This window comes from Molothrus ater, chromosome Z (genome assembly GCF_012460135.2).
Source record: "Molothrus ater isolate BHLD 08-10-18 breed brown headed cowbird chromosome Z, BPBGC_Mater_1.1, whole genome shotgun sequence".
Lineage (NCBI taxonomy): Eukaryota > Metazoa > Chordata > Aves > Passeriformes > Icteridae > Molothrus > Molothrus ater.
The window spans coordinates 14,066,993-14,089,633 of record NC_050511.2 but is presented as its reverse complement, the minus strand read 5'-3'; the positions used below and the strand labels follow the sequence as shown (position 1 = coordinate 14,089,633).

At 42.2% G+C, this 22,641-nt stretch overlaps 1 protein-coding gene across 2 annotated transcripts in view; it reads right to left on the bottom strand.

Annotated features, from left to right (window-relative positions):
• Window positions 1-21,177, bottom strand: part of GHR (growth hormone receptor) — a 118,875-nt gene extending 97,698 nt beyond the window's left edge. The window contains exons 1-2 of one of the 2 annotated variants that reach the window (XM_036403632.2): window positions 21,065-21,177; window positions 13,028-13,112 (exon numbers count right to left, since the gene is read on the bottom strand). The gene's annotated coding sequence lies outside the window, so the exon portion shown is untranslated. The remainder of the gene's footprint in view (window positions 1-13,027; window positions 13,113-21,064) is intronic. The other variant, XM_036403633.2, reaches the window with a different exon arrangement.
• Between the last annotated feature and the right edge of the window lie 1,464 nt (window positions 21,178-22,641).

The following is a 22,641-nucleotide window of genomic DNA, read 5'->3' as shown; positions in this document are numbered from 1 at the left end:
TGAAAAGCTGAGAGCAAAAACCACCCAGCAATAAAGAGAGAATAATAATTATTTATTAATTAAACCTTTATTAAAAATCAACAATTAATTCTTTTTCATGCATTATTTTATGGACTACTGTTTTTCAGGTAATTTGAAGCAAATCTTACCTCCCACTAGTCATTTCTACAACAGTTAGTGCAAGTCATAAAAAATTATAACTAAATCACTATTGAAGTAAAAATACATAAAGGCAAAACAAATACAGCTATCCCTCCATAAACTGATCACTTTGCAACCATTAAGTAATTCAGCACGAAGAATTTAACTACTGAAATGTCCACAAAGGGAGAGAGAGAAGAGGAAAACATGACGTGAATGTCACCATTGGATGATCTATGTCAAGCATTATCCATTCTCTGACAATGGCAATCAAATCAAGACCTGTAAGGAAACACTATAGGTAAGAAGGATGAAAGCACGACTCCCATCCCTTTTGTAGACAGCAGCAGAGCTGGCCATAGTCTGTACCACAGGACAAGGGTTCAAAAGTTGATGTCTGTACAGTGTGTGCAAATATAAAGCAACAGAAACCCTGAGTACAGGAAGAACACCATTGCAGCCTTGTGACTAAACCTCAATTTCTGCACAGGTAAATAAATAGTAACTAGTTTATAAAAACCTCATGATACAGAGAGTAGGCAAATTCGATTTCTTTATTTTGGGGTGGCCTTTTGTGAACTGGACAGAAAATTACATTTATTCAGTATCTGCTCCTGAGATCATAATCAAAACCATGACATGCTTTACAAGTAAAAAGGCAGACAAGGGTTTTGAGACTTTAATATCACTAACTCTATCAAATAAGAAAAACAATTATCAGAAAGCTGAGACCAAATAAATGTCTGGGGCTTTTTGGTGTTTTTTTTTTTCCCTTTCTTTGTTTTTTTTTTTAAATAAACTGATTGCAGCAATCAGTAAATAAGTTTCAAAGAGCTCTTTCAGTAAAGACCAGGCTTAGCCAGCAGGTATTACATTAACAGTCATTATCAATTAGGGCTCACTGGGCACAGACATTATTTACAAAGCAAGAGTTCTGGGAATCCACTCATGTGCTAAAAGAACTTCTGCACTGCTCCAGACTGATATTAGCAAAGCTAAGTACTGCTTCATTAAATGCAGTACACACACTTCTTAATGGAGAGCAACTTTAATTGTCAGAAGGAGTCCATCTTTACCATCTAGTGCGGGATAAACACATTCATGTTATTTCACGAATTTCAGGAACAAGGAAAAACATTGTCCATTTCTTTTTTTTTCCCTTAGAAAAAGATATAAGTAAACTAGACAAACTTTCTTCAGAGCAACTAAACTTTTTCAGCCTTTAGCAAATGTAAACATAGAAATGGAAGGTTAAAAATTACAAAGTATTTCACCTTCTGAGAGCTATGTCCTCAATTCCATTCAGGCAGACATTGATAACTTCAGTTTATAATGGAAATAGTCACAAAAGGGAAAGAAAAGAGGACAAGTAATTCTGATGAGTCATTTTGTTTTTTCTCAATAAATCCTCCTCCTCCCTTCTCTAAATGCCTCTTCCAGTAGATACATCAGAACATCAGAAACACATTTATTAAGTCATATGTACTTTTGAAAAGCCTGTACTTTTGATATTTTGATGATTACAAAGTATGCAAGTTACACAAACATAGAAATATCACTGTAGCTGCATTTGACTTGAAGACACAAAGGGAATGTATTAGCTAATGATGCTGATGGTCAGCACAGCAACAAACCTCTGCTCTGGGTAATCAAGATGTGAAGAATTTAGGTTTGGGTGCAACAGTATGAGCCATAGATGACACAGAGATAAACAGCAACAGTCACTGCAAGAGGAGAAGGCTCTGGAATGCTGTTAGTATTTGCACTTAAACAACGAAACAAATACACAAATTAATATATCAGTTTCTTTTTGAGAGGAAAACATCTTAAGTAGTACAATTAAAAAGATTTTTAAAATCCTCCAATGCAAACAATTAAGCATAATTGTCCCTCCTTTTAGTTAAAGGCCACTTGTCACCACCCTGAAGTGACAAATAAATTGCAAAGGGCAAAACAGTTCAGTGTTCATCTATCTCCCAAAGATAAGTGGCATTAAGAGTCTTGAGATGGTTTAATTGTTGCTTAAAGAAAAAGTATGAAAAAGAGAGGGCAGGATGTGTCTTCACTTTTAAAAGCATCTTAATGGTGAAACACGCTGAATTCCTGTACTTTTGGTAAAGTTTGGGTAACATCCTATTAACTGGGAGCACACTCTCATGAGATAACAATTTAACTACATGAATTCCAGCAAGCAAACACAGCTGCTGGTTATTTTAACATGGAAAGTAATTTTTTTATATTTTTAAACAAGTATGACTCAGTGCTATACACCACTTTTACTCCTGTCCCTTCCTTGCACTTGAAACAGTTTTTGCAACATTTCCACGATAAAATGCACCTCGCTGCTCCCCCTCAACACTGCCCAGACATGAAATGAGCCCTTTTCAGAGAGATGCATGTGTTCTCATTCTGCACCAGTGATTTCTACACTGGCTCATGCTTAGAGATTGTACTGCAGAATAGTAGAATAGAACTGTACCTTGAGAAAGCAACTAATACACAACACATATATCTGTACATCAGTTTTCTCACAGGTTGAGAAAGAAGATGTAGAAAAAGATGCTGTTTCTACTCTCTGTATTTTAAATAGCTGAGAAATTCATACGCCAAAGATGGTGGATAGGACTGTATTAAGAAGTTACTTGACTTGCCAAGCTTACCATAGACATTCAATGTTCAAGAGGCTAGCTTAAAGTTGTGCTTAAAAATGAGCTTTCTTATTTCTTCTGGGGCATCAGCCTTTAGGATTTATATTTGAAAAATCAGTGTACGCAACACTGAAGGCTGTAAAATTTCATTAAAAGCAAGAGAAAGGCATATTGCACCTCTTTGAAAATGGAATGCTTTAAGGCATTTTATAGCACTAGGTGTAAGATTAAATCTCAAGCAAGGTGCTAAATGGACATGGAGGTAAATAGGGAGCAAACCTAACAGAATGAACCTTGTTACATGTATTCACCTCTTTTCAGATCCAACTCCCTTCAAACATGACAGTATCAATAAATAAAAAGGATTAATGAGAAGCGGGGCTATAGCCCTCCATAAGGCATTTAACATTACTGACTGCCACCAGTGGACAGTGCCCTTTTTTTAAAAAATACTCTTTATTACAGTCAATTGTCTTTAGCAGAAGCTCACACCCATAATCTCTCAAAAAGCCACCAGCCTCCCTCAAGTAGTTGAGCGTAAATGGTAACACTGTACACAAAAACACTCTTCCCTCCTGCCTGGTTTGCAAATTTTTATTTAAATATAAATAGCATTAACTTTCTCCACGTGATTAATTTAGCAGGTTAAAAGGTTTACAGGAATATACAGTACTCATTTAAGTGGCCCAAGGTGAACAGTAATTATATCTGAGCTGTCATAGTGGAAATGGAATGCAAAGTGATTGATGCTGCACAGGGGAAAAACATTATTCCTCAATGTGGAACAGCCCCATCTTCAAAGCCTCTGTAAACCAGTCCCTACAACCCAGCACTGCCTTTTGTCCTTCTTACCCCCTAAAAGTGTGAAAATAACAATTAAAATATAAAATAATTCAGCATCTGGATTAAGATGAACAAACAGGCTGGTAAGGCGAGCTCACCTTTTGATACATGAGCAGTCATGGTCAGCCTCAAAGGCAAGAAGAAGCTGGGATGGCCAAGAGAAGGAGATAGGCTGGAGAACAAGGTGGGCAATCTTTGCCCAAGACAAGTGGATGAAAGTCAGTAGGTGACCCCTGGCAAGTCTTACCTGCTGCAGCCTCTCCCAGATACCAGCCCTTCCTACTTGCCCAACAGTCAGAACTCCCAGCTAAGCATCACACCCTTGTGCTACCTGCCCATCTCCATCTCTAGGTACCCACCCCATCCATTCATTGTCTCTGGTAATGTGAATATTCCCATCTATGGTGCTAAAAAATCAGTAACATAAATGTCCACTATGCATCCCACCAAGTGCTTTCACAGCAAGAGAGAACAATTACCCTCAGCACAATTTGGAAATTGTGCTCGTATTACGTTTTCCAGGAATAAGCCATCTGAGAGAATAAACAAGAAAATGTGTAAAGGGATCAGACGGAGCTTTAAAAGCAGAACTATTCTGTGTGAGAGCAACAGCCCTATGTACCCAAAAATCAACAACCAGATTCCAAGTATTTTGGAATATGAACTCAGTATTTCTTTTGTTATCAAAGTTTACAAACCTGAGTTGATGCCAAAGAGAAAGGGAACATTCTCATTTTGCAATAGACCTCAGGGAGAGTGAAAGCCTTTATGAGGGCTCTCCCTGTAGCTGAAGACAAGCAGCCTGCCAGCTTAGGAACTGCATTTGCAAAGTTTTGTAAGCAGCATTTAGGATCCAAAGGGAAGCTGTACTGTCAGATGCTTAGCTTGGCTACTGCAGTTACCACCTTAGTCCATGAAGAAAGGAGAGCCAACACCTTTACACACCAAAAACCAAACAGGACTTTGGTGTTGGCTCTGACAAAGAGCAGCAGGGCATCAATGTCATGCTAATACAGCATAGGACACGTCCAAGACCCACAGCAAATCCTGTCATGCCCAAACCTAACCTGGAATTAAAGATGGATGTTTTGTGTTTCACTAAAGCAATTTTCAGCCTGAAGTTTCCTTTTACACACATTTTTTGGGGCGGCATCTGAGGGAAAAAAAGAAAAAAAGACACGGGAAAAAAAACCAAACAAAAACCTGATCGCATCTAGGGATTTCTCATGATTCAATACACTTTTCTCATTGCTTTATTACAAGATTTAATGTGTCATATTGTACCACTGACCAGTGTAGTTACAGGCTAGGCAGCAGTTTTGCAAAGAGAAGAGGGGAAAAAACTAAACCAGTGGAAATCAAAAGGGAAAAAAAGGTGATGAGAAAATGCCATTGTCTCACAGGCACCTGGAATTCTGTAGCACATAAATGGGAGCAGCACATGTTAGAGGGCTTCTCCTTTCCAATACTACTGCCAAGTGAAAGACTCTGCCAAAGAGGGCAATGAAGATAAAATGTTCAGAAAACCTGACCTGTGGAGAAAGCTTTAGAGACTGACAGTTTGTTTACAGAGGAGATGCAAGACTTGCGAGAGAGCAGGAAAAGGGAGGCGAGCCCAAAGCACTGCAGCCTGGAAAACACGCTCTTGGTGGTGAAGCAGTTCCTTTCCAGCTAGGTAATGAAGAAAAGCAAAACGACCCTGTAGCAGACCCTGTGGAGCTCACTCAAAGGTGCTGAGGGACTCTGCCGACTCATCCACACGAGAGGAAACAGCTTCCTATGCATGCTGCACACTCTCCAAAGGACAGAGGTGCGTCCACTCACCAGAGTGAGCACCAGAGGCGCCCATCGTGGCACCAGCAGCAGCATTATGTCTTCCACACATACAGCACATTATGTCTACTCTTGCCCAGGAGTAGTAATTTGCATAATCAATACCTTGTATCAGTAAGTAATCATTTAACAAAATTCTGTATTTTTCAAGGCATTTCAATATCTTCATGAACACTGAAAAAAACTTACTTCTCTGTTAAAAAAAACCTGACAGCAGTTACCCTGGCAGCAAAAAACAGTTTAGTAACAGACCCTTCTGGTGACATGAAAAAAATTCAGTTGGTTTCACTCATGTTGATGCATAATTCTATAGGAAGATTGACATTTTTACCTCTAGCAAATTTATATAATTTTATGCAATACAAAATATTTTTTGCATTTGTATGAATGCACTTGAAATTATCTGAACTTCTTTGGAATTATTGAAATTACTTTTGTTTAGTTGGTTTTTAACTGGTTTTTAACATTAAAATAATCCTTCAGACTGAAAACATTTTTATTTTAAATGTGTTTATCCCGTCCAGCATTTATGAGTTATAAAGTCATAACTACTTCTGAGAGATGAAACTATTACTCTAATTCAAGCCAAAAATTGGAACTGGCTTGAATTCTTGAAAACTTTTGTTGTTCCAGAAAAATTACTATTTATTTCATCCAGTCAGAGGCAAGCTTATAGTGAATAGTTTATACACAACATTGCACAGAAGAGAGTAATTATCTTCACTGTAAGGTAAAAATTCCAGGATTCCTGTGCTGTCATATTTCATCAGGCTATATTCAAAATTCCTTTAAAACCTCAGATTTCAGGAAAATATTTTCCTACAGCTATTTTAGCAAGGTACAAAGAAGCAACTAATATTGGGAATCATTAGATTAGGAATACAGTCTACAAAAGCACAAATATTCACCATGCAGTACAGCCACAGGTGACTCTATTTGTTTTGTTTAGCACCATAAATTATCCTGCTATTCCTGAATGCTGGCAGCTCTCCAGGGCAGATATCTTCATATATGTTTAGCATAGCTGACTGAATTGCAAACTATGGCTGTGGCACTGTATAAGTAATAAATTATTGTCACCCGAGGCAAGAGTCTTTGCTCGTGTTTATCACAGCAGGCAGCACACTACCAGTAAAATTCAGCAGCTACCACTGAAAAGCAGGCTCTAAACTGAGGTGGCGGAGGTGGCCTTGCATTTCTCATAGTCTGTTGAATCTTTACAGATGGCAAATAACAATTCAGGTATATAGTGGAAACAATACTACATCATGTGAGTACTCTTCAGCAACTTTAACAAACTTTAGAGACCACCCACACAGACAAGCTACCTTAGGTCACACTTCCCATGTGCTGGCTGGTACCTAGGGCTGGCAAAAAGCAGCTTTGTGAATGGCCAAAACCAACTTTGCCGTGGGCTGCTCCCAGAAGGATTTGCCTAGCCCTTCTTGGTGACAAGGCAGGCTCCTGACACAGACTTCAATCTCTCCTGGAACCAGGCAGTTGTAGGACAAGTTGCATCAGCCCAGTGAAAACAGCTTCCAGTTAGGGGTGCAGCTCATGCAGCCTACACTACAGCTCCCATGGCAGAGAGATGAGAGCCAAATAATCAATCTGGGCTTAAATTTGCAGCCATAGCCTTTGAATGTAACTTCATGTCTAAATCTGTTATAAGCAGCCCGTGTATTGACACACACCCCACAAAGCTGCATGACTCTTTATTTCAGTGACTCTGGAGATTTACATTCTGCATGAGGAACAACAGCTATTTTAGGAGATAACAGGCTTCCGATACTCCAGCACATTATTCTAGAGTAGTCAAGCTGTCAAGTGACTGTCAAGAAAGAACAAAATCTAAAGAAGCAAAGGAAATGCCAGCTGGGAAACTCTTTTCTTCATTGGCACAGTTTCCATCTACCACTAGCCTCAGGTGAGTTATTGAAGCTCACTTGGTAGCCTATCTGAAGGGTCAGAACTACAAATCTGCTTCTCCGTACACATTTACGGATTTGTGCATATAAAATCTGATATGCAATCTCAATGTTTTCCTTCAGTAAAACATGCCACAGTATTCAGAATACCTGCAGGGAAAAATCACATACTTACATTCTTTGAAAATAACTATATGCTTGATGATTAATTTCCAGTTATGAAATGCAACAGTCTTACTTTTTCAAGACAAAATTCTTACTGATAATAAGAGAAAAAGCAAGTTACTCTTTCAGAAAGGAAGAAGTTATTATGTCTACACATTTCCTTCTCCCAGTAGTTTTCTAACTCACAGAATGACAGGATGGTTTGGGCTGCAAGGAACCTTAAAGGTCACCTAGTTCCAACCCCACTGCCACAGGCAGGGACACCTTTCACTAGATCAGGTTTCTCAAAGCCTTATCCAACCCAGTTTTGAATATCTTCAGAGATGGGGCATCCACCACCTCTCTGGGGAACTTATTTCAGTGCCTCACCACCTTCACAATACCTAATTTCTTCCAAATATCTAATCAAAACCCATTCTCTTTCATTTTAAAGATATTCTCCCTTGCCCTATCTCTGCCTGCCCTTGTAAAAAGTGCCTCTCTGGCATTCTTGTAGAAGTCTCTCTTTTTTTCTTTTTTTTCTTCCTTTTTTTTTTTGCTAGCCTAGCTTAAAAAAAATAATCAAATGCATTTTCCTGTCTACAAAACACCCAGGAACATGCCAGAAAGTAATTAGGAATGACAAGCATATAATGACATACAAGCTGCAAGTATTCAGTTTTCAGTCTGGAAAATAAAACACTTAACGGATATGGAATGCTTTTGCTCCAGCTCTTTTATGCATAGCTGGCATGACTGATCTGAAAAATAAGAGAACATGTGCCAGTCTACTTTTCAGGCAAAGTTCAAACAGAGAAATTTAAACAGAGGAAAAAAAATCATACTAACCACACCAGGTGACTGAATTAACTTCGCAGAGCAACGAGTGTATCCGAGGGCCTGCAGTAAGCCTCCACAAAGAGACTGGTTTGTACTTGAAGCTTGCCAGATTCCTATTTTTTGCTAAAGAGCAAGTTTTTAGCCATTCTGAGACTGTGAAAAAGTGCTTCTTTCCTGCAGGTAAGTCATTATGTGGCAGAGACAAGAGTTACAAAATAAGATTATCTTCGAGGATACCGACTAGTGAAGTTTTAGTTTTTCTGGATTTATGAAAATAACTTCTAAATAAGTTTGACAGCCCAATGTGAATTTTCTGAAACTATGCTTTTTAGCAAATGATTAGAGTAGGGAAAACTTCAAAATAAGCAGATTTGCTAGTAACCAACAGGACAGGCTAACACCTTGACTAGAAACTTACCCTTAAATCTCAACAGAAGCAGAGCTCCTCAGGCTCTGCTTGCTGATGAACAATGAAGAAACATTTTATGATGGAAAAAGAGTTGTTTTTTTTGTTGTGCAACTTAGCAGCAATAGGTTATCAAAGAGGTATCTGTCCCAAATAATGCTGGCACTGTATTTCAACTACTTAGCAAAATAGCTGTGCAGCATATTATTGTCCTGTGTCTCATAGGACAGGCTTGCTGCCAACTGGGTCACACAATAATCAACAAACCAGACTCCAGAAAGGATGCTACATTCCTCCCAGCAGCACCTACCCTTGAAGCAATCAAACATACTTAGTGGATTTTCACTTTATTAACAAATTGTGCAAAGGGGTTTGATCAGCAGATAACTCAGTCGGGAATCTTTAATTCATGTAAACCTTTCAGCTCATGCTACTGCCAAAAAGAACAGCTGGAAGAGGAATAGTCTGTTTGCAGGGTCCCTGGATTCTTGGGTTGGATGCACTATCCATGAAACACAATCAACACCAGGCTTATTACAGCTTCCAAGTAGTTTTTGCATAAAAACTAAGAGCACAATACATCCAAAATCACACCAAAACACACAAGTATTCCCCTCTTCCAAGAAGAAGGAAAAAAAAAAAAAAGTAAGAGGTTCTGCTATGGTTTGGAAAGCAGTGCCATGAGCAGAGGCTTCGAAGGCTCACATCTGGCTGAGGTCTTTCTGAACTCACTGTAGAGCCTCCCATGCAGTCATGGACAGGGTTATGGCTCCATTCCTAGCCACAAGCTCCGTATCGCTTCCAGGAGCTACTGCTTGGGAAATACAAACCAAATCTTTCACTCTGATCCCACAATCTGTGCTCCAATCCCTTTTTCACAGCTACAATGAAATCCCAAATAGAAGCTGCTGTATTCATTCCCACAGTTAACAGGATAAAGGTGAGAAATACTTCCTCATAAATATAACTTCTACCTGCTGGTGTGTCATTCAAACTGTAGAACAGTTCACAGAGTATTAATAATCCCCTAAAACAACTGGACTGATAATTGGCTTTGAGCAATTTCAGAAAACTAATTCCCACCACAGTGGTTGGTATTCTCTTTCATTCATCATGAGCATCTGGCAACAAGTGATTTCACTGAGTAATCTTGGCAAAACTTGGAGACATTGTTTTGAATTTCCTTCACAACTTCTTAATGCCCAACTCTACTAACAGCTGAAGAGAAACTACTCTTGTGGGTCTTCCTGACCCCACAATAAATATACCTAATGGTCCACATGGCTCTTTTTTACCATTTCAACATTTGCTTAAAGTGTTAACAACTAAATGACCATGCCCTACACAGCGATTTGCTGGTAATCAAGGCAAGAGCAGCCAGTACTTAACACCCATGAATACATCTTTTGAGCCAAACAATATCAAGAAGTATTAACACTACACATAAAATCTGTAACATTTTCTGCAGATAGTTCCCTAGAGCCTTATGTCATTTCTCAGAAAGGAGTTAGAATGACAGTTTTGAAAGCATCATTTCTCACCCATTCCACACACCACGAGTCTGCAAAGAAAAAGTCAAAGGAATATGAGCATTTGTTTTGACTTTTTCAAATGACAAAACAATATAATGCATGGGATTGGGTTCTTTCCTGTAGTAACTGACAAGACAAAGAAAGGAATGGTAAGAGCAGTAGGGATCAAAAGTCAATGCAAAAAGCCAGAGCTGCCGATAAGCAACTATTTATAATGTAGAACACACAAAAGGTCAGTGATGTTGAGGCAGAAGTACATACCGTCCATCCTTGACCTACACTGTTAGAATTACTTGATCTTAGACTTACTCAGTTCCTTCATGCATACTAGAAAACATACACAAGGTACAGTATAGATATTAGCCTGTTAAATGTCTTTCTGGTACTCCTTCTTGTCATTTTTCTAATACCCAAATTTCCTCCAGTACTGTTTGTGGTACTATAGCACAAGCACAAATGACTACCAGTCACTTGTGTATGAACAGCATCAATGGAGCAAAACATAGATTGACATTCCTCTTTCCCCAGAAAATGCCTCATTTCTGTCCAGTAATTGCCTAACTGAATACAGTTGTTTGTTCAGCCCTCCTGCTATTAGCAAGTTTCCGCCTCCACACTTCTACTGGTTTCTGCAGCTCTTCCCCCCTCTCAGGGATGGACACACAACCCATAGGCTAAATCCCTGCCTGCTCCTCTGGTACTAGAGATCACTGGTTGCTGAGTTCATATACATTAGCCCAAACTCAGAGAGACTCATATTTCTGCTCAGCAGAAGCAAAGGGAGAGGAGCTGGTGAGGAACAGGGGATGGCAGCTGTGTTTGCAGGCTGCTGGATGCTCAGCTGAAGCCGCAGCTGCAATCTCTGCCTGAGTGTATCCAGCACTTTCCCCAAGCTGGTTTCAGCCTGTGCTGTCTGAAAGGCTCCACAAGACACAGCCTGTAAACAAGCACACTGCTTCTGACCAGGTATTTTAATAACATTTTGCAAGAATACCTATCTGTATTCTTAGGATAGGGAGTGATCAGAGCATCTGGAAAATACCAATCTACTGGGATATGAAGCAACAATGAAAAGTCCCAAGAAGAGAGAGCTGTATGACCTTCAGGCCCCAAAGCCACAGCTGAGGCTGTTGCTCTGTGGTACTGCTCAATCTTAATGGGAATGGGAATGAATAATTTTCAAGATATTTGGTTAGAGCAGGTGTCTGAGATGCAGAAGTGGAAAGGATAATTCTTCTTTTGCCCAGAAAGCCACAGTTCTGCTTCTTATAAATGGGATTGTATATACAAAGTGTTCACACAAACAGTTGCAGCCTTTTGCAAGATCAGATTCCCTGGTAGGAACCTTTTAGAAGTTTAAAAACTCCCAACAAAAAAGTAACTAGTGAGAGATAGCTCTTCTATCTCAGCCCTAACAACAAACAGTGCCAGTCCTTTTTTACTGACAGCTTACATTTTGTTTTACAGTCCAGCATTAGTAAATGAAACAAAAACTCCAAAACCACAAACAAACAGTATGTGTACCAACCACTCACATATAAAATGAGTAGGTGAATGACATCATCTATTTGATGCAAAAATACCATCTTTCTGTTCCCTCTATTTTTACATGCTGTTGCACTGACAGGCTGCTAAAAAATACTGCAACTAGTATGCCATTTCAAAAGCAAGCCACTGACAAAATCAGTCCTACCCTAACAAAAATATTTCTACTCCTACCATAGCTCTATCCATGAAACACTATGATCTTTACAATAATAACAATTTCTGAAAATTTCAAATCAGTATGAAAATACACTTCTAGGTGCAATTCAAATTGCATTAGAATTTTTTAATCATTTTGAGGAAGCTGGGTTTTTTACTGTGTTTTAGTCCAGCCACCTCACACATCCTTAAACAAATCATTACTCTAGGTCTTAAACATGTTCTCTTGATCACTGGCCACTTAATGTTCAGTCATGTGTTCACATAAATGTCCACTTAAGACAGTGGAACCAACTGCTTCAGAGCCTATAACTTCAGTCTTTCCAACAACCATTAGTTCCCCAGACTTTCCTGTCCTGGTCTTCCTACTTGCACATATTCCATTTTGTTTCACAAATTATCCAGAATCTCTATACAGTCCCTGGCTCTTGATCCTTTAACCTCTTCTCCTTTTCTGCATGATTTAGTAAACTGAAACACTAAACACATTCTAACACTGTGAAAAACTTCTTCCCTCTTCTAATTGAAGATCTCCTGTGATAACTTGGCTCCTCGTTTCCTTGGGTTTGAAATAACATTCAAATAATAGGCCAAAACTATTTTTAAAAGTCTGCAACTCCCACCTCAGCAAAGAAAACAGAAGCATGACTATAGAAGGTTCTACATGAAGATTCCCATTATATCATTCAATGTCAATGTGAACAACTAGTCAGGAGGAGTCTCTTTTCCTAAATCCTATGGTTTTTTCCTTTCAATAGATGGATTTTTTTTATTCATACTGGCTCCACAAAGCTCCCTTGGGCTTTTATGGAGAGAGCTCTTCACCTGCAGCAGTAGAACAGGAGAGGAAAAGAGACCTGCAATTATTTTCACACTGTACCTCATAACCGTAATAAAATATTAACTTTTTGTATTTGGAAAAAAAAGCAATAGAACAGGCCACAACAAACACATGGGTACAACAGTAAACAACATTACTTTTCACATTACGGCATTAAGTGCACTCACCTATGCCACTGGCTGGATCAAAGATACAAGGGCCAAACATATTGCTTAATTTCCCTGTATGCTGGATACATTATACACCATAAGCCTGAAAAATCATAGATCATAGAGATATTAAGGGTTGGAATTGCACTGTAATGATTACATAGCCCCAGTCTCCCCTGTCATGCACAGAGACACCTCCCACTCTACCAGGCTGCTCAAGGCTTTGTCCAACCTCACCCTAAACACTGCCAGAGCTGGGGGATCCACAGCTTCCCTGGGCAACCTGTTTCACCACACTCATAGTAAAGGATTTATTCCTTATATCTAACCTAAATTTCCATTCTTTCAGTGCATACCGTTTACTCCTTGCCTGTCTCTACAGTCCGTGATGAAGAGTCCATCTCCAGCTCCCCTGTATTCCCTCTTCAGATACCAGCAGGCCTCTGTGAGGTCTCCACACAACCTTCTCTTCTCCAGGCTGAACAGCCCCAACTTTCTCAGCCTGTGTTTTTAGGGGAGGAGTTCCAGCCCTCTTATCAGCTTTGTGGCTTCCTCTGGACTTATTCCAGCAGTTCCATGTCCCTCTTAAACTGGGGACACCAGGACTGGACATGGCTCCAGGTGGGGTTTCATAGGAGGAAAATAGAGAGGCAGAAGCCCCTCCCTTGACCTGCTGGCCACGCTCCTCTGGATGCAGCCCAGGATTCCTGTGGCTTTCTGGGCTGGGAGCACTCACTGCTGGCTCATGGTGAGTTTTTCATCAGCCACCATCCCCAAGTCCCTCCCCTCAGGGCTGCTCTCAATCACTTCTCTGCCCAGCCTGTGGGTGTGTCTGGGATTGCCCCAACGCAGGTGCAGGACCTTGCCCTTGGCCTTGCTGAGCTCCCTGAGGTTTGCATGGTCCCACCTCTCAAGCCTGTCCAGGTCCCTGTGGATGCCATCCCTTCCCTCCCCTGTGTGGACAGCCCCACCCAGCTCAGTGTCAGCAGCAAACTTGCTGAGACTGCCCTCGATCCCACTGTCCACGTCCCTGACAAAGGTCTGGGACAGTACCAGCCCCAGGACCCACCCCTGAGGGACACCACTCCTCACTGGTCTCCATGTGGACAGGGAGCTATCGACCACAGCTCTGAGTGTGGCCATCCAGCCAGCTCTTTGTCCACCAAGTGGGTGATCTAATGTCTCTCTAATGTCTCTCTAATTTACAGACAATGATGGCCTGTAGGACAGTGTCAAACTGCATAAGCCCATGTAAACAATATCAGCTGCTCTGCCCTGTCCAGTAAACCTGTAGCTCCATCACACAACCAAATTTGTCAGGCATGACTTCCCCTTTATATAAAGCCATGCTAGCTTTACAATGATGTATAAAGCAAATATTCTTGTTCCTCTTGCTTTGATGCAAGTCAGGCAGGCCCCTCACACCACTTAAAGAGGTGAATGCCATGCTTCCTTACTGTCAGCACCAGCACCTCTGTGGTCAGCTAGAGCCCTGAGAACCATCAAGCAGAATCCACTGCAGTCAACCCGCTTGTGTGTGCCTTGTGGTGGATGAAATTACATGCCACTGAAAAAATCTGGATGTAGTACAACCAAAGAAATGAATTTTCTCAAAGCTACCCATTATTTCAAGGAAATTAGCTGTTCAAACAAAATACATACCTAAGAACCAGAAGCACAGGCTTCTTTACAACAGCGACTTCTTTTTCTGACATGTTTTCTCAACTGATATGGCCATCCTAATTAAAGCGCCTCAGAGCTGGAAGATACCAGAGCTCATCACACAGCTGCACAAAAATAGCCTTTCTCACAGGGAAGTGGAGGGCCGTTTCTCCCCCTGTGAGGCTGCAGTCCCTCTGTGCTGTACACGCTGTCCTGCAGCAGCAGAACTGGCTGGTGTACAGCCGGCCAGCCTGACCATATCACATAACAAGCACCTCTCCCGTGCAGCGTTTGCTAGCAACACCCAGCACGAGCAGACCCAGAGGCACACTGCTGCTCTCCAAAGGTCAGGAATCACAGCTGAAAAGTGTAAAGCACTGTCTCACACACTCTTTATGATCCTACCGCAAAAACACTGCAGCTGTAAGATAAGCTCATTCACACATGCTGGACCAGTAGGCTGGCACTATTTGGAACAAGCACTGTAATGTTTCAGCTGCATGTGTTTCAGTTATATGTGTGCCTCAGCCAAAACCTGCAAACAGATTTTAGAAAAAGAGCAGGATTTCCCACTGCATCCTGCAAATCATTCCTTCAGGTGGCTCAATGCACCTATTTTACACCCTAACCAGCCAGGACTCAAGCTACAAGACAAAAGCCCCAGCATAAACACAGCTCACCAGGTTTGATCTATGTGTCCTATGAAAGAAATGGCCTGGTAGAGTCCTGACCATGTTGTATTCTACTCTGTTTACTTAACATCTGACTTGGAGCTCCTCTGTCTGACTGTGAACTGTCACAGTCATTACGAAAGCTATGGTTTTCTTAGAGGTTTCTTTTTAAGTAAAAGTTCCACAGTGCTCCCCTGATATACTGTAACAGGCTTAGACATAAAATGCAATCAAAACCCAAAGATACAGCACCTTTTAATGGCTCTTCTCTCAGTCTTTGCATCAGATCTTTCTTATTCTTGGCAGAACAGGTAAAGTTTGGTCCCAAACCAAACCACAATCAGTCTTCTTCAACTCATGCAAAGCAAGGGACAAGAACCACCATCAAGAAGGAATCCTGCTTTGTTTTTCACTCACTTTTTATAGCATCACATAAAGCTATTAGCAATGCCACAAACCATCAAAACACCAAACAGTTAAAGCTGTTCTGGATGAAAACAGTAAAGAAGGCATTGCTAAGAACAGTTATAAAGTAGGCTTATAACATGGCTCTTGAGCAAACACAGTTTAATAAGCATTCCATTAAAAAATTAAACAATATTTTCAGTCATGCAATGAAGGAGAGCCCAACTCATTCTCTAGGTAGCACTAACATAACACATGTATGAAAAAAAACAAACCATGAAACATAGCAGAAATCAGACTGCTTGTTGCAGCTGGGAAACAGGCACATAAGGCAGAAACTGACTGCATGCTCATTTAACTGAGACAGCTGGAATAAAATGTGACTGGTCTTTCAGTCTGTTTCTTCTGTCCAACAAGCTGTACTTAATGGTCAGACTACCCCCAAACTCCATCAGGCACAAAGGGAGTTGTTTGGCTATACCAATAAGGATGTAGAGATATACTGTGTATGGATTAGAACGCAAAACTTTTGCATATTGGTCAGACACAAAGACATCTGTTCACAGGACTAACACAGGTACAGTTTCTACAAACCATCAATTCATCAGCTAGGGTGACTGAGGTCTGCTAAGGACAATGGAAGGGGCAATGGGGTTCAGACTGAGATCTAGGAGTAAGGCTAGTATTGGGGTTGTGATGAATAAGATTGGAGAGGACGTTGATGGTCGAATAGGCTCTTTGATACATAGTTTTACACCATCTGCTAGGGGTTGGAGAAGCCTGAAAGGGCCAATAATGTTTGGGCCCTTTCAGCCTTGTATGTAGCTTAGGATTTTGCGGTCTACTAGTGTAAGGAAGGTTACTGCTATTAAGATTGGAAGGGCATAGGAGAGGGCTATGATGAGGTTGATTAATCATCCTACAGATTTACTGCAATATGGAATATTACTGATCCTGTTTTCTCTTGAGGCTATAAAAACTCAAATTCTATTTAAATGCTTGGATGCTGTAGCATTATAGTTGTTATTAAAAACCTCTTTCCAACTTTCCCTCAGAGTTGTTGCCTGTTAACTACTGACTTTTTTGTATGAAATTACTATTGTGCATCCAAAAGAATATTTCATGTTTGGACTGACCAATTACAGAGTTTGAAGACCATAATGGATTTGTGACAGTATTTAAACAGCTGTTGAAATTCTAAATATTATCTCCATCTCCGTTCATGTCCTATTTAAATGCAACTGATTATTTGTTTTTATGTTTTCATATATCACCTCTGTTCTAGAATTACAAGCAATAAGCTTATTAAGTGATCAGAGACAGCAATCTGCTGCCTTAATGAGCACAAAGCCAGCAAAGCATCTTTGCTTTGCACATTCTGAGTTCAGTTTCACACACTTGGAACCCATCCTCAGCAGTCACTCGGTGCCTGATGCAGAGGCCAAGCAGGTCTAGCACTGTAATGCACTAATGCTCTGAGTCTCACTAAATGGCTACAGAAAAAGAGAAACAGGGAAGCATAAATCATTCCACACCAACAGAATGGGTGCTGTGTTTATTCTCTTAATGCACAGAGGTTAAAATTTTCTGCTACATTTATCAGAGTTTCATATCCTCTCACCAGCACTGTGCAGAGGTTCTCACCTCTCCAGCGTTCTCCATGCAGCCCTGCATCACCTTCCCCCACAGGACCACAATCCCACACAGTGGATCCCTCCCACAAAATCCAACCACTAGCATGGGCACAGCAGGACAAAAGACTATGTTGCAGACTGTGTCACTACAAACAGGAGTACTTTTGTAACTCTAATTTATAAAGCTGAACATGATTTAGTCGGTACGGGTGTTGGAATGGCAGTCTGGATCTCTTGGCAATATCTTATCAAAAGATAAACATAAATGGTTTAAATTAGCATGGTAAGTATGAATAGCATGGCAGATGAAGTTTTAAAACTCAGAAATGCTTGATTTGTCATGTAGTCTTTCAGCTATTGAGTACATGGCAACAGAGTGGGGCAATATTACATCTGAAAAGTTACTCCAACTCTACCGTCTGTGCATATGCATCCACCACCAATTGTGTCTTCCAGCAGTTATTCCATCAGTAAGAGTGATTTTCATTCTCTTTGACATCCTCACAACATTGTATGTCTGAAATGCCCAGCAAATAGCAAGGCACATTAAATTGTTCAAATGAGACATTAAGTTCCACCCTGTTGCAAGCCATCCCGCTACTGTGAAGTATTTCTGAATTTTATACTAACTTATTAATATTGAAGAAAATAACTAATTTTAGGGATTAAGGTATTTTAAATAGAATACATGCTAAAGGTCAATAAAATATGTGTTTAAATGTATTTTCAATTCATAATCTGCAGTACATGTGATATGGACAACATTCATCTCTGTCAGAAAACAGCCTTTCCAATCTTCTGCGAAAAATTTTTTCTCATACACTGAAAACCAGCTCTTTGGTAAGAGGATGCTTGTTCCATCTCTCGTGAACTAAAATAATGTGTAAACAAACACCCACCTCATACAAAGATTTAGACTAGGATTCATATACGGTAAAGGAAGATTTCCCTAGTGATAAACAGTTTGAGCACAAAGTGTTCCTTCAAGTCCTGACATAAATCTGTTCCTGCCAAGCTAGTATCTCATTGCATCAGCCTTTCGCCTTCACCACACCGAAGCAGCAGCCCTACTACCTCTCTCCCTGCTTTCCTCATACTGCCCTCTCCCCAGAATTACTACCTCAGCTCAACTGGGCCAAAGAATTATCTTTCCATCCCACAAACATTTGGTAACAAGAGAAGAAAACCCTTTTATTTAAAAGAAATATGACTCTCTAGCTAACCTATTACTGAAGGACTGGGCTGAGTAGATTCATTATTACGGCTGGTAGCCTTGCACTTTCTTACCCCACCAGCTTTACCCCCCCTTCTTAGTACTCCTATAATTTTTATTAATTTGTAATGCTTTTGAAATGTTTTGATATGTACCTTAAGACTGCAAGATCTTCAACTGGGCTGAATGCAAGCAAGTGCTGTCGTGTCTGATAAAGCACTTATTTTTCAAGAAGAGAAAAAAAAATCAAAGCATCTCTGCCTCCATTGTTTCCTCAATAACAAATATTTGCCGCTTCTATTTTATTTGTGGAAATCTGGTATTTCAAATAAGATACAGGATGCTATATTTATTCTGTTCAATGCTCCTTTCAATGGTGCAAGGTAAAACACAATTTCTGCAGCAAAAGTTTCATTTAAAAGAAGCAAGGCCTAGCTCCAGGTGATATAGGCACTTAGACATGTACATACAGTCAGGCAAAAGAGACCCTGCAAGTGGAAGTTATGGTCTAAAAGGACAACTATATACCCATACTTCCTTAGTTCATGAAAAGAAGTGGTACCAATCTGTAAATGGGAAATTTGCCTTCAGAGCTTTTAATCATTCCTTACTGGAAGAGGGCACTAGAGGTCCTACACAGTGTTACATGCCACTTCAGTTTGTAAAGATGTCTAGAACTGAGCTCTATAGATTTCCCCAACACAGCCAGTGTGGCACAAACACCCATGGGAGCAGTGCTGTGGGCTGCCTCTACAGAGCCCTTGATTTCTTATACTTGAATGGTGCTACACTGTGCTATGCAAATACATCAAGACCAGGAGAGGAAACAGCCCATGGTAACGAAAACAATGATTGACCATACTCAGAGAATTTAAAAATATTTGTTGAGTGTCTATAACTTTTCTGTACATTAGTGTAACTTTCAGCACTTATAGTCATATATTTGATAAAAGTACCACTACCACTTACTGGCAATGTTAGAAATTACTCCTCAGAAAGATTGGAAGCTGTCTTGTTTGTCAATCCTTCATAATTATTAGAACATGGTAACATCATGAATTAACACGACAAGTAGCAATTCTAGTAATGCGAGACTGAGATGTGGTGGAGATGAAAGACACCACATTCCTATTGAAACAGCTCAAGCTGTCTGAATAACTTTCAGTATTACTTACATTTATCACTCAGAGCCACAAGACATCTCAATTGCAATGTACTTTAATCTCAATATTCAAAATAGCCTATTTTAAATAAATACCAGCATTTAAATGTATCTTACCAAATCTCCTTAAATTGATTCTATGCCCAACTGCATTTTCATTGCTGATGTGAGTCTATGCTAATGTGGTGGTTTGACAGGAAATATGTTTTCTGGGAGTTAAGTGTCTTTTGGACTTAAGCTAAAAAGATCTTGACAAATAACTTCAATTTTTCATATCAGTAAATACTTGCTTAAAGCACTAATAAAATGGGATCTAATTCAAGTGGTGGGTTACAGTTTTTTAATTACTTCATTCTTACTTCTGACATAATCATGACCAGAAAGATGACCAGGTGTGGGTCTTCTGTAGCTGCTACACAAAAAGATAAGTTAAGCTGTGACTGAACACCATAAAGTTAATAATACACTATACTCTAAACAAAATGTACTGCACTGAAAAGATGAGTAACTAGTTCACATCCACTCACTGGATCTCCAGCATTAGCCCTGTGAGAGTTTGCAACAAGTTTTACTGAAGATGTTACTATGATAAAATACTAGTTACTCCTATGCTATATAACCCCTCTGTTTGCACACTTCTGCTGAGAACATTTGCAGTATTTATTTTTCAAAACATTGTCTATTTTTTCATCCTATGCAATACTTATAACACGCCATACAATAAGAAACAAAATTATGGACAAATGGCGTTAAAAAAAAAAAAAAAAAAAAAAGAGGTCGGATTTGCAGGGATTGTATAAACTGGAATAAATCAAACAGAAGAAAAATTCTGATTAGGTCTATTACAGCGGAGAAGATTGCGACGCTGGCAGCTAAACGACCCTTCTTGCTCTGCTTTTGAAGCCCAAGTCCACACAGAAAAGAGGGCGTCTCTGAAGAAAACTCTTTCTCCAGATCTCTGAGGCTAGGCTTCTCTTTCCCGACACCCCATCCATCACCCACAGCATGGGACGTGACAGGAATTCTCGCCCCCCGCCCGCCGTCCCAGCCCCGGCCAAGAGCTGACGCCGCGCTCCCGGCCCGGCTCCGGCGCCGCACTGCCCACAGCAGCGGGACACGGGCGGCCCCGCTCCTGGAGCGGCTCCGACCGTGAGGCAAGCTCGCCGATCCTCCGCCAATCCCGGGCGAGGGAGATGAAGCCGGACAGGAGCGAGACCCCGGCCCGCCGCCCCCGGGGGCGGAGAAGCCGCTGCGCGGCCGCGCCGGGCGGGCGGGGGGAGCGGCGCGGAGCCGCCGCCCGGTACTCACCGACTCGCTCGGAAACTTCCCCCAAGTTTCGGCGGCGCGGCGGGCGGCAGCGGACGGGCCCCCCCCCGGCGGGCGCCGGCACCATGGGAGCGCCTCAGCGAGCGGCCGCCGCGGCCGGCCCCAACTTCTGGGGAGGCAGCGACCGTCATAAAACGCGAGCGAGAGCGGCGGGGCGGCGGGCTGAGCCTGCACTCCTCCCGCGGGGCGGGGCGGGGCAGGGCAGGCGGAGAACAGAGCGGAGCGGAGCGGAGCGGAGGGACGGAGCGAGGGAGGGGAGATCAGCACAGGGCGGGGGGATCAGCACAGGGCGGGGGGCGGCGGGAAGCGCTCCCCCACACCCCTCCCCGTGCACCGTCCCCCGGCAGCAGCACCGGCCTTGGCACTGCTCGCTTGCCGCAGCCCGCTCCGTGCCTGCCCTGCCCTGCCGGGGCGCGGGGCACTCAGCGGCCATCGCCGCGGACTCCTCGTCGTCTTTCACCGCGGCAGCTGCCGGCCGCGGAGACGGGCTCAGAGCGGCGAGGGCGACCGTGCTTGGCGGGGGGGGCGGCTCGGCGCGGCTCGGGGATCGCCGCCGCCCGGCCCGAGCCCCGGCCGCTGCCGGCACTTCAGGCTGCGCCGCGGGGCTCCGTCTAGACGGGGACGGCGGCTGCTGCAACGCACATCCCGGCCGGACGGGCGGGAGCATGGCCCCGGCGCCAGCTCCGCGCTGTGGCCGCAGTCCCACTGGCGACGGCTACCGGGGGCGAGCCCCGGGCTCCTGGCCCAGCCTGAAGCAGGGGCTCAGCAGAGCTGGCAGTCGTGTTTGTGTTCAGGATCGACGAACACGATTTTAGGGTGAAGGGGGTGTCGGCGTGCCACGGGCGCGGCTGCCAGGTGGAAGGGATGGCACCTTCTGCGGCCAGGTGTGTGGCAGTGCACGCATAGGGCTAAGTAGTGTGAGTGTAGAAGGTAGCTACAGGAAAAAGGAGAGCGTCTGCTAGGGATTGTCTTAAAATAATAAAAGATTTATCGTCCTAAAAACTGTTTAGGAAAGAAAACATTAAAAAGGAGCATACCATCATCAGTTTAGGTATCATTTGCATTGACGAAGTACTGAATGCAGACCCTCATGTGCAAAGGTGACCTCGGCAGTGACACATTGTTCTTTAAGGCCCTTGCGGGCCCCCTGTCATGTGTGTGGCCCCACCTTCAAAACGGCTCAGCATCTGGCTTCCTCGTAAAACAAAGGTGGGACAACAGCCCCGCAGATCAGTGTTGCAAGAGTTTCACAATCATTTAGTAAGTCACAAAGCCCGCTCTGAAATTACCTGGGAATAGAAGGGAATTGTATCTCGCCCAAGCTTTCTGCTGTGTTGGGTGTACAGGAATAGCAGTGCCGGCATATGGAAGTTGTTTGACTATAATGGTTGGGAACAGTTCTGGCACCTTGGCTGCTCAGGTCGGTGCTGCCCTTCCCTTCCTCTTGAACCAGGTGCTCCCAGACTGGGAGCTGCTTGTCTTCAGAGGCTGGTGCTTCTCAAAGACTGACCTGCGAGCAGCAAGTGATCTGTCTTCAACTGTGCTGTTGATCCAGGCTT